We start from the raw sequence: 13,010 nt of genomic DNA on the forward strand, positions 1-13,010 counted from the left end.
ACTTCCTGAGGCATTTAATGTCTGGTTTCCATCAACCTCTCACCTAACCTTGGCTACACATTAGAATCACCTGTGGAGATTTAAATAGTCACAATGCCAAGGTCACACCCATAGTCATTTAAATCAGAATCACTGGCTGTGTGACATGGGTATTAGCATTTTTTTTAATCCCCTAAGTGATTCTAACGCGCATCCAAAGTTGATAACCTCAGACGTAATGCTTTTTTTTTTTTTTTTGCGGTACACGGGCCTCTCACTGTTGCGGCCTCTCCTGTTGCGGAGCACAGGCTCCGGATGCGCAGGCTCAGCGGCCATGGCTCACGGGCCCAGCCGCTCCACGGCACGTGGGATCCTCCCGGACCAGGGCACGAACCCGTGTCCCCTGCATCGGCAGGTGGACCCCCAACCACTGCGCCACCAGGGAAGCCCAGACGTAATGATTTTATTATCCACTAATTATCATTTTTTCTAGACCTGTTATTTCATTTGAATTTGAAAATTGGTAATTTTCTATTCTATTGATAATTTCTAATTCTATCATTCTTTCTGTATTTATTAGCTATCAAAGAGTACCAAGCATAAGCTTGTACTCAGTAAAGAAGTATAGGTTAAAAAAAAAGAAGAAGTATCGGTTGATTTGATCTATAGTTCATGTTTAATGACTATTTTTCATCAAAAAGTTTTATGGAATTTCTCTATTAAAGAGATTCAAGCATTTACAAATGGATTTAAGTAGGATTCTATTATTTCTATCCGATCGATATTTATTTTTACAGATGCTAGCTCTCTGGATCATGTCTAAAATTAAAATTTCCCTCAAAAAAATTCTTGCTCTAAAATCTCAACTATATGTGTCTGTTACTTGTTATTCATGATATGTTAGATTTTTTAGTCCCACACACACTAGGACCACGTGATGTAAATGCATAAGTTTTTTTGAAGGAAAACTTACACCAGAGAAGTAGAGAATACACATACCCCGGAAGCTCTCATTACCCCATAGAGAGGTGTACTTAGGCTGATCAGGCTAGGCTGGACAGATAGGGTTCCAAAAGAGAGACCCCCATCTCCCATTGTACCCTACATATTTATTTTAAAAATTGGGAGTAGGGAATCCTTGGGAACCATATAAAAATAGAAGGTTGATGTTTGAGGAAGTGGCCTGATTATAAAAGGGGAGCCCCTGGAACTTAGCAACTGGCATTTGTTGAGTTAACTCAGACCTGCTAGGCTACCTCTCTGCTAAACTACCAAAGGAGTGAAGTGCCTTCTAGATTTGCCTCTTTTCTTTTTTTTTTAAAGATTTCCCAGATTTATTTTATTTTAAATATTTATTTGTTTGCTTGTTTGTTTGTTTTGGCTGTGCCAGGTCTTAGGTGCAGCTCATGGGATCTTCGTTGCGGCATGGAGGATATTTAGACGCGGCGTGAGGACTTCTTAGTTGCATCATGCGGACTCTCAGGTGCAGCACGTGTGCGGGATCTAGTTCCCTGACGGGGGATTGAACCCGGGCCCCCTGCATTGGGAGCGTGGAGTATTACCCACTGAACCACCAGGTAAGTCCCCAGATTTGTCTCTTTTCAATATCATACATATGTAAGATAAATATCATAAATATACAGGATTACAATATATAAATATATAAGATTACACTCTGAGCATTTACTAGGTGCCAGTCGATTCAATCAATGATGCTGTTATTTTCCCCAAACACACTTGGAAACCCTCTATCCTTCTGTGATTTCTTTGTCCTCCAAGATCCATTTGGTGTTTCATCTCTTGTAATGCTTATTCATTTGATGTGCACTCACTTATTCATTTTATTCATCTGTCACTTCATTTACTCAATTATTCAGGAACATTTATGTAATAGACCTTTTTATTATTAATTTTTATTGGAGTATGGTTGCTTTACAATGTTGTGTTAGCCTCCACAACAAAATGAGTTAGCCATGTACATGTACATACAGATATCTCCGCCCTTTTGTGGTAACCTAAACCTCCCATTTAGGTTACCACAGTGCATTAGATAGAGTTCTCTCTGCTATACAGTATGTTCCCATCATTTGTGTAATAGACCTTTTGTTGAGGGTGATACGGGTTCCAGTTATGACCAAGGCATAGCCCACGTAGCTTATAATCTAGATGATGAAATAAGGCAAACGTAATAACCAAAATATAAAAGGTCCCTTCTCTGTCCTTTCTCTCCATCCTCCCCATCCTAGTCCAAGCTTGATTCTCTTCCCTATTTGGCTAGCCCTCTTGCTTTTGTTTTATTTTCCAAACTATGCTGCATACCTCTTTCAAGTTACATTCTCCAAAATATTGCATTTCACCCTGTTCACAAAGTAAATGGCTCCTTTTTTTTGCCTACTAAATGAAATACAAGCTTTTAAATTTAGTTTAGCATTCAAACCCCTTCCAGACCTGTTTATTACCAACTTCTACCTCTCTCTTAAATTTCCCCCCTTGAACCCTTCTCCCCAGTGAGCTTTTCTGCCAAGTCATCTACACCCCAAATCCATGAAGCCTTCCCCACCTGTCCTATCTTCCTTTGAACAGCTAAAGTAATTATTAACTGTACCTCTGATTTTATCATCATCGTGTCCTATCTTATATTTTTAATAACCTTTTCATATGTTGATATCTCACATCCCCTACTAGAGTATAATCTCCTTGACATCAGGAATTGTGTCTTATACTTCTTTTTTTCTCAATACTTAACAGTATTAAATAAAAGGGTGCTCAATAAAAGGGTGTTGATGAAGATGAGAATATTGGGAAGCTCTTGGAATATGGGGGTAGTTAAAGCATTATATCAAGAATAATATGGTTTTTCTACAACATTTCAGTGGATTCTTTTTCTCTTATCATTAAACTAGAGTATATCCAAGTCTCTCCATCTTAAAGATGGAGATTAAAGATTTCCTATGTGCCAGTAGGTTAATTGCCTCTCTCTCTCTCTTTCTCTCTCTCTCTCTCTCTCTCTCTCTTTCTCTCTCTCTCTTCATCCCTCCCTCCCTCCCTCTCTCTCTTTCCCTTCACAGCCAGACTTCCTAAATGAATAGCCTACACTTGCTGCCTCTGCTTTTTCACCTCCCATTCACTTCCTCAACCCACTGCCATCTGGCTTCCTCCACCACTATACCAAAAATCTCCTGGCAGAGGTCACCTAGCACCTCATAGATGCCAACTCAGATGGACAGTTTCCAGTTCTTTTTGCATCTCATCTCCATAGCATTTGATGCTGTTTCCTCCTACCTCATTTGGGAAACTCTCCTTTACTTTGGATTTTTAGACCACACTTACCACAGTTTTCCAGTACCTCTCTCTATTTCTTCTCTAGTTCCATCATGGGCTCCTTTTTCCCGAGTCATCCCTTGAATGTTATTGTAGACCAGGTTCCATCCTTGCCTGTCTTAATTTTGGTTCTCCCAGAAGCAGACCCTGAGACAAGGATTCACATGCACATCATTTACTGAGGAGATGATCCCAGGAGGGGAGTGGGGAAGTGAGGCAGGTAAGGGAAAGAAGCCAATAAAGCATGTAATATCAAGCCAGTTACCACTGTGGGCAACTGGAGCATAATCCCACTGTAGAACACATGCTTCAGAATTATCCTGCTTGTGGAGCCACCAAGCCTATGAGTTGTTGGTTGAGGGCTATTTTAATTCCCTGGCACTACTCACCTGTCCTCAGGCAAAGAGTTGCAGGTGCCATAGTTGGAAGTCAGACTGCTATGCACAGAATGTTAAGGGCTGAGAGATATGGTTGGGGCACTGACAACATCAGCCATCTTCTTTCCTCACCTTAACCATTACTCTCATCAATGATAATAAAATTAACAATGATAATAGCTAACATTTATGTATTAGGTTGGATGTTTTACCTGTGTTAGCTCATTTAATCCTTATAACAGCTCTATGAAATACCATTATCATCCCTATTTTATTGAGGAGGAAACTGAAAATCACAGGGGCTAAATTGTCCAAGGTTCTGATGTCTCTGCACTTATTTACAACCCATATTGCTCCAAGCTCTAACTAGTATTGCCATTTGCCAACTGGATGTCCTCACCAGGTTTCTATCAGCGTCCCAAATGCAACACATTCCAAATGAACCTATCAGAAATTCTGAAGAAGCCTTGACACATTATGATTCTTCTTAACTTTTTCCTTTTTGACAGCTTTTTGGCTCTTCACCTAAAGAATAATTTTTATCTTAAAATGAGTTTTTTTTATCCAAAAATAAGGGATTATTATAGGGACTTGGGAAAATATGGGAAAGTATAAAGATTGCAATAAAAATCTCCATAGTTGTGCCACACATTTGATACTGTGGGCATCTCCTTTTGCCCAACTGTCTATGTATTTTTAAGATGTCTGAGAATATACTCTGTGTGTATAAATTTGCATATTGCTTTTTACATTATAAGCATTTCCCCATGCCATTAAAAAATCCTTATAGACATATTTTAAAGGCTACATAATGTTCCTGACGTATAGATATACCAAATTTGCTTAACTCGTCCCTTGTTACTGAACATTTGTATTGGTTCCTTTCTTTACTCCTATGACAGCTGCTGAAATCAGTATTTCTATACCTAAGTCTTTATCTGCATTTTGGATTATTTCCGGAAGAGGAATCATTTTTAAGGGCAATAACATTTTTAAGGGTTTTAATATGTACTGCTTTCCAGAAAGGCTGTACCAATTCACACTCATACGAAGAGAATGCAAGAGTGTCTTCCACCACACCCTTGCTGGCAATGAGTATTTTCATCCCTTTATAAACTTGTTAAATCTATAAGAGAAAACTACTTATTGGTTCCACATTCATTACCTCAGTTTCCAATGAGGTTAAATTCTTTTCACCTGTTTGCTAACCATTTATGTTTCCTTTTTGTAAACATTGTTGGCCAATTTTTCTACTGGTCATTGTGGTATTTCTTATCACTTTTACAAATTAGTGATAAGTCTTTATTATATTTATGGAAAACTTCCCATCTTGCCACTTGTCCTTTCAGTTTTTTACATAACAGTTTAAATGATGTAGCAGAGTAACTCCCTTGCTGCAGTCTTTTGAAAGTCAGCCCTCTACAGGAGGGGTTTTAAAAAGAAAAAAAAAGATTTAACTATTTTCTGAAGTCAAATCTAACCTTTCTCTTTGAGATTATTCTGATTACATTTGAGCTTTGACAGTCTTTTGCCATCCAAAGATTAGGTAAATATTCACCTATATTTTCTTCTAGTATTTTATGGTTTGTATTTCTGCATTACATTTCTTTTAAATCCAATAATGTATTACATGAAACTGATTTCCCCACTCCCCCAAATGCAGTACCTGCTAGTCAACTTTTTATTTATTGAGTTCTTATCCCCGTTGTTATATGATATCTCCTTTGTAATGGATCACATTGTTTCGAATACTGAAGCTTTGCAATAGATTTTAATATCTGTCATAGGAGGAGTACTATAATCCTTCCCCCCCTCCCAATATTTTCTTAGCTATTCTCATCTATTTATTATTCCGTATGAAACTTAGAATCATTTTATTATCAGGTTACAAAAACTTCCAGTGTGTATTTATTGTAATTACATCAAATATAAATATTAGAGAAGAATGGATTATTTAAAATATTTAGTGTTTCCATCCATTAAGATGATGAATGATCTCTCAATTCATTAATGTCTTCTCTTGTATACCACACAAGCTCCTAAACTTTTCTTATTAAGTTTATGCTAGTGTTTATGTTCTTTTTCCTATTTCGAGTGTATTCTTTTGTTTTACAATCTCTTATGACTGGTTATTTCTGTTATAGGGTAGATCTATTTATTTTTGTACATTTGTTTGTTTATCTAGCCACTATGATGAAATCTCATTAATTATAATATTTTTTAGTTGATTCTTTTGGGTTTCTTCCTTTTTTTCATATCTGCTTCTACTACTTTTGTTTTTGCTGTTTGGGGTTTTTGCTTTTGTTTTGGTTTGGTTTTCCAGAACTTCTAAAACAATGTTAAATAATAATTCTTTTGGTGTATCACAATTAATTAGGTATTTACTGCTATACTGAGATTAATATTATTATTAATGCTATGCTAGTTTTTCTTTTTTAAAGCTATTTTTTAAATCAGAGGTGGCTATTGAATTATCAACTCCCTTTTCAACATCGATTACAGTAATCATGTGATTTTTCTTATTTGTCATCCTGATATGATGCATTATATTAATATATTTGCTAATATTATATTATCCTTATATCCCTGGGATAATGTTACTTGGTGAGTTATTCTTTTAATATGCTATTAGATTTGATTTGCTGCTGTATTATTTTGTTGCATTACATTCATACTGAGATTAGACTACAATTTTTGTTTTTGAGGGGTTTTGTGTCAGATTTTAGTTTTAGTTTAATGCTAACTTCATAAAATAAGTTTAGTTATAAAAATGGATGGGAAAGGTTCTCATCTTTTTTTTCTGTTCATGAACAGTTTATATAGCAGGAAAATGATGTGTTTCTTGCTGCGTAGAAAGAACTCACCAGTAAAGCCATATGGCAAGAATAAATTTTTGTTATAATTATGAATATAGATAAGCTGCATTGACAGGCAATTTAGGAAGAAATTAATTATTAATCATTAATTGTGCAACATTGATATTGTGCTTTCTTCATTTCTAAAGTACTCTTACATATGCTACCTCCAGTCATTCATTCCCCCATTCAAAGAAACCTTTATTGAATGCCTTCGTGAGCTAGATAGAATAGTTGATGCTGCAGATAAAAGGTGAATTGCCTGTGGTCCTTGATTTGGGGAATTCTTTAGCTAAGTGAGACAGACATGTCAACCAATAAGTCTAATAAAATATGACAACTATTTTAATAGAGGCATGTTTACTCACATTATCCTTGGTCCACTTATACTAGCATCATTATGCCTTTATACAGATGAGGCAACATTCCAGGTCAGTGGATTCGTATTTGAATACCTCCAGTGACCAGTAATTCAGTATCTCCTGAGGAAAACACATTTATCTTTGGACCAGTCTAATAGTTGGAGTGTTATTCCGAATGTCCTCTACGGAATAGAAGAAGACATGGTTTAGCTTCTCCCAAACCATGTTTCTAGCCCTCAGAACCGTACAATGAGTCTGATTCCTTTTACACAGAATGGTTCTTCAGATTTTTTTAAAATACTTATTTATTTATTTGGCTGTACCGGGTCTTAGTTGCAGCATGCAGGATCTTTCGTTGCAACGTGTGGGACCTTCCTTGTGGCATGTGGGATCTAGTTCCCTGACCAGGGCTCGAGCCCTGGTCCCCTGTATTGGGAGAATGGAGTCTTAGCCACTGGACCACCAGCAAAGTCCCAGTTCTTCAGATTTTTAAAGACTGTTATAACCATACCCTCCCCCCACCGTAAGTCCTTTTAACCAAGACAAAAATATATCTTCAGTTCTTTCAACCTGTCTTTATACAGCACAGTCCTGAATAATTATCATCTTGGCCCCTTTCCTCTGTATGTACCTCAGTTTGTGTTGTTTCAGAATTCTGTCCAATACTCTACATATGCTCTGACAAAAACAGGGTATAGAATAAATACAACTTTTTTCATTCAGATATTACACTTACTAATGTAGTACCAAGTCAACTTGGTTTCTTTGGTGGTATGACTGTCAACTGACATTGAAGCTGTTAGCCACTGAAAACTTGAGGTTTTTTACACATATGCTTCTGAGTCATATTCCCTTCACCCTGAACTTGAACAGTTGTTTCTTGGTACTCATACCTGATACCTCCCACTTTTCCCTGTCAAATTTGATTCTGGTTGTTTAAAATCATTACTTAATTATTAGAAGATTTTTTTGGATCCTGAATCTGCTATTGATTAGCTAATCTTTCTAGCTTCACTGATACATAAATATGATGATCCTGGCTCTGCAAGTCATGATAAGAATACCAGATATAAGAACACTAAGGACTGAGTCCCGTGCCATAACAGGAACCACTTGTCATGCTGGCATTGATCCATTAATTAACACTTGCTAAGTATAGTCATTGACAAAGTTGCTTTATTATGTGATATATATTATGTGTACATATATTGTATATACAGTTCTTGCACTTGGCTCAGACATCTCCATCTTGTTCACAGTTGCATATAAGACCTGTTGAATGTCTCTGGCATTGAGATCATTGCTTACTAAGAGAAATTAAAACATACATCCATACAAAATTTGTACATGAATGTTCATACAGCTTTATTCATAATGCCTCAAAATGAAAAACACCCACAAATGTTCATCAACAGGTGAATAGATAAACAAAATGTGGTATAGCTACACAATGGAATATGACTTGCAATAAAAGTAACATCCAACAGCATGGATAAATTTCAAAAACAATACAGTGAGTGACAGAAGCCTGACACAAAAATTTATATACTATATGTTTACATTTATATGAAATTCTAGAAAATTGAAACTAATCTATAGTAACAAAAAGCAGATTAGTGTTTGCCTGGCACCAGGAATTAGAAGGGGTTTGACTGCAAAGGGACACAGAGGAACTTTTGGGGGTGATGGAATGTTCTGTATCTTGATCATGGTGATGGCTACATGGATGTACACATTTGTCAAAATTCATCAGATTATACACTTTAAATGGGTGCAGTTTATTTTTTGTAAATTACACCTCAGTAAAGATGATCCTGGGAATTCCCAGCCTTTTCAGTGGTTAGGACTCCACACTCTCACTGCTGAGGGCCCCTGTTCAATCCCTGGTCAGGGAACTAAGATCCCACAAGCCCCACAGCACAGACAAAAAAAAAAAGAAAAAGATGATCCTTTAAAAAATAATATTGATTATTGCATTCCCTGGATTATCATAATCATCTAATAATTTGATTAAAGAAAAACTTAAATTAGTCTCATTTTTCATGAACCCCTGCTGGGTCCTAGAGACTGCTACATCATTTTCTAAGTACATGTAAATTATTCTTTTAATATGTTCTAGAACATTTCTGAAAATCAATATCAAGTTCACCCAGCCATACTATGTGAAAGCTGTCTTCTTCCCCGCTTTGAAAATGGGAATTCTACTTCCCTGTCTCAGTTTTCTGTGACTTTTTATATTGCCAGTTCCCACAAAGAAATAATGATTCTGTCACCTCATTTGCATGCTCTCTTAGTTCCCTGGGATGTAATTCACCCAAATCAGGAGATTTAAAACTTGTTTGGAAATATTTAGTGCTCTTTCATCTTGGGCTTCCTTTGCAAGGAGACTTTTGAGTTGGAGATACTGTGGGAGAATTTAGGCTGCAATTTAAGGAGCCGCTCGCCGCTTATGAGCCATTATGTTAGCCTCTGTCCGGATGTCTGGCCCCAAGTCTGGTGCGGGCGATGTCTGAGGAGCTTTCTTTGTGAGAGCACCACAATTTCCTGCCTGAGAGTTCAGTATTGATCTGGCTCAAACCACTAACGGATTTTTACTCTCCTTCACTTCTTTGGTGGCAGGAGACAAGGTTACTGATGCCTTTATACTGTGTCGATTTCATATATTCACGTGGAATACATGCACGTATAATGCATGTCATGCTTGGCATCCTATGTTAATGTTACTGAGAATATGTTTCCTCTGTTTCTGCAAAAACATTTTGAGCCTGGAGGAGAAGAGAGAGTGAGGCGACAGTCTGCATTCTGAGCTGACAGCCTCTAGCCTCTATTTCATCCAGTCCTTCCTGGCCCATTGTAGGTCAAGTTACAGATCAGAAGGGAATGCTGGTACATCTGTGACAGGGAGCTATGCGCCAAAGGGTAAGATTTGGAAACCCTGGTAGGTGAGGAGCCCTGTGCCCTCCCTCTTCAGAGCACAGGATAGTAGACAGAAAAGTGGGCGTGGAAAAGTAAACAGTGGATGGAAGAAATCCTTTGTGCTTTGATAGGCATGCCTTTGGAACTGTGGCTTTGACCTTGATGTCCATGGATCACATGATAAAGAGGAGTACTTACCAAAAACTCACCAAAACAGAATAGCCCTTCTTAAAGGGCTCTGGGTACTTCTGTAAGAAAGCTTATTTATACCACTAGAATACGATAACCCTAACAACAATCCTCCAAAATCCTCAAAGCCTAAAGTACACTGGAAACAAAGGAAGATCACTGTGGCTCCTATGTCAGATTTAGAGATGTGTTCTTTCTGAATCTGGAAAGTCAGAATCACCAAGCACTGTGAGTCTTAGAATCAGTTGAGGGTTGGAAGAAATGTTTAGGTTAATCTAATCTATCCTCCCACCTAATGCAACATCTCTGACGATGATCACCACGCCCCAGATAGATATTTAATGCACAGGAACTCAATTCTTACAAGGCTGCTCATTTCCTTGCTGGAACAGTCCTTTCTCACTCTGAACTGAATGCCCTCCCTGGGTAACTTGTATTCAGCGCTCTTACTTCTGACCTTTGAAGCCATATAGAATAAAACAGTATTCTTTTGAGTCTGAGAGTCATTTAAATATCTGAAGACAGTGATCATGTTTCCCATTAGTTACAGCCTCCCTACTTTAAACACCCCTGGTTCCTTCAATCATTGCTCCTTGATACAGTTTTCAGATCCTGCCCTGGATGCATTTAAAATAACCAATACAACTCTTAAAGTGTGATCCAACCCTTAAACACAGTGTGACTCATTGGCGTGACAGGCACACGGAACACATACTGTACGACACTTCCATTAGAGCAGCTTAACAGTGTTTAGCTTATAGCTGACAGCAAATAGCTGCTCTGGCATAATTGTCCTTTACTGTGGAGGGGTTGTGGAGTTCACGACCCAGAGACACAACTCCTTAGGCATGGGAGCCTTTGCTAAGAGTATTCAAAATTACCAATCTATTTTAATCTTTTAACAATGATACCGTCAAAGAATGTTTGTTCCTTAAAATGCATAGTGAACCATCTCCTGAAATGTGATGTAGAATAAGATTACTTTAATTAAAATATAGAAATATAAGGAATTTAGAAATAGTGAAATTATATCTACGTACGCAGATAACTAAGCTTGCCCCTATATTTGAGTACAGAACATGTTGCTGGGGATCAAAGCCCTGAGGACATTTCAAAGCTCATGTTACCTTTTTTGTTTCCCTGGGCAACATTCCTCTTTCCATTCGTTGTGATTCTCAAAAACTGCATGGAAGCTGATGGGGGATGTTTGTTCTCTTAAGTTGGGCACTATATTATGTCATAATATTTGTTAGAAGCATTTTTGTTAGAAATGAAGGTCTATATTATTTGCTGAAAGTTCTGGACTTTAGAGTAGCTGGACCCATTTGGGGTTCAGCACATTTCTCATCTTCAGCTAAACATGTTCTGCATGGCATCACGACACACAGAGATGAGACGCCGTGGGGTAGATGTTGTGGTCCCTTCATTATGTCTCATTATGTAGTTGACTTCACACTACATGAGAATGTGACCTAAAGGGCGAGTTACTTCGCTTTATCTAAGTCTTCTCTTGTTTATGGGTGGTTGATCATTTTCTTCTCCTCTTTGAAATCATGAGTGTGTGCCTGCGGGGGTCTGTGTGCTGGGATTTTTAATGTAGGGGAACGGAGGAAAGGGATTTTTGAAAACATGATTCTATTTAATCTTTAAATAGCCCTCTCATGTAGACGTGAGAAATGTAGTCTTGACAAAACAAAAGCAAAGTGATCCATTCAAAGTCATAGTTGATAACAGGTAAAGCTAACATTCAAATACACATGTTCCAGAGAATAATTCCCTGGAGGTCCAGTGGTTAGGATTCTGGGTTTTCGCTGCCAGGGGCCCAGGTTCAATCCCTGGTTGGGGAACTAAATCCTGCAAGCTGCACGGCATGGCCAAAAAAAAAAAAAGTTCCAGAATCTAAAGCCTTAATTCTAGATGCTATGCGTTATGCTGCTCTGCGTGTCTCCCAAGAGTTGTAGAGGAAGAGTCCAAGTGTTCTTTTGCCCCTCCAAATTTGTGGACATAAAGACAGATATTGTCTTAACTTTTTCACAGGATACATACTGATGGCTGTGCATCCATTCTCCCTGCTTATTCTACTGATACTGATGGCTACCAACACATTCATGATTTCTACTGATAGGAGCCTGTCATTGTTCGGGGCTGCACTGTGTCCCCAGACTCCTTTACAGCTAGTGTCCATGTGATCCATTTTTGTCCAGTGAAATGTGAGCAGATGTCAAATGGGTGAGGCTTCCCCAAAAGCAACCGCTCTCCTGATAGAAAGGGGGACACTACAAAGGGGCAAACTCAGTGTCTTTCCCTTCACCCTTCTCCTTCTTCCTCTCTGGGATGTGGGCATGATGTGCTGGTGGAGAAGCCATCTTGCAACCTTTGAGATGATAACCGTAGCCCAAAGATGGCAGAATAGAAAGATGAAAGTAACCTGTGTCCCTGGTGGCATCTTGTACTGCTACTCCTAGAATTCTGATTTTCCGTACATTAGAAAAAGTTACTATTACATACAGACCAATGTAGTCCTAACTGATACATTGATTTTCTCCCTACTTCCCTTCCATTTGTGTACAAGCTCCAGACCATGATTAAGAAGAGGGTATTCGAAGCCTTAATTTGGGAATTCATATCAGAGTTGTTCACAGGATACTGTGAATTAAGATGCTTCTCCTCTACCACCCCCAAACCAAAATTTCATTGTACCTCCCACCACCCCCAATGCTGTGGGTGAACACATGCCTGAACTGGGGAAAAGCAAAATGGGATGAGGGGTGAAGAGAGAGAGGTAGGTTCTTGCACTCCGAATTATCAAGCAAGGGTGGTGTGTCCAGAGCCGAGGGTTGAATGCCCTGAAGTCTTCTATATTTCATTTGTATTGAATTTTAGAAGAAAAAGGTATGTAATATGATTTGCTTCAAAATTTTGTTTCTATGGCACTATCCCTGGATATCTTGGTGCATTTTTTTTCAGGTGGAACTATTTAAGTCAAATTTATTTTAGTGTCCCTCAATTCT

The sequence above is a fragment of the Mesoplodon densirostris genome, chromosome X (genome assembly GCF_025265405.1).
Source record: "Mesoplodon densirostris isolate mMesDen1 chromosome X, mMesDen1 primary haplotype, whole genome shotgun sequence".
Taxonomy (NCBI): Eukaryota; Metazoa; Chordata; class Mammalia; order Artiodactyla; family Ziphiidae; genus Mesoplodon; species Mesoplodon densirostris.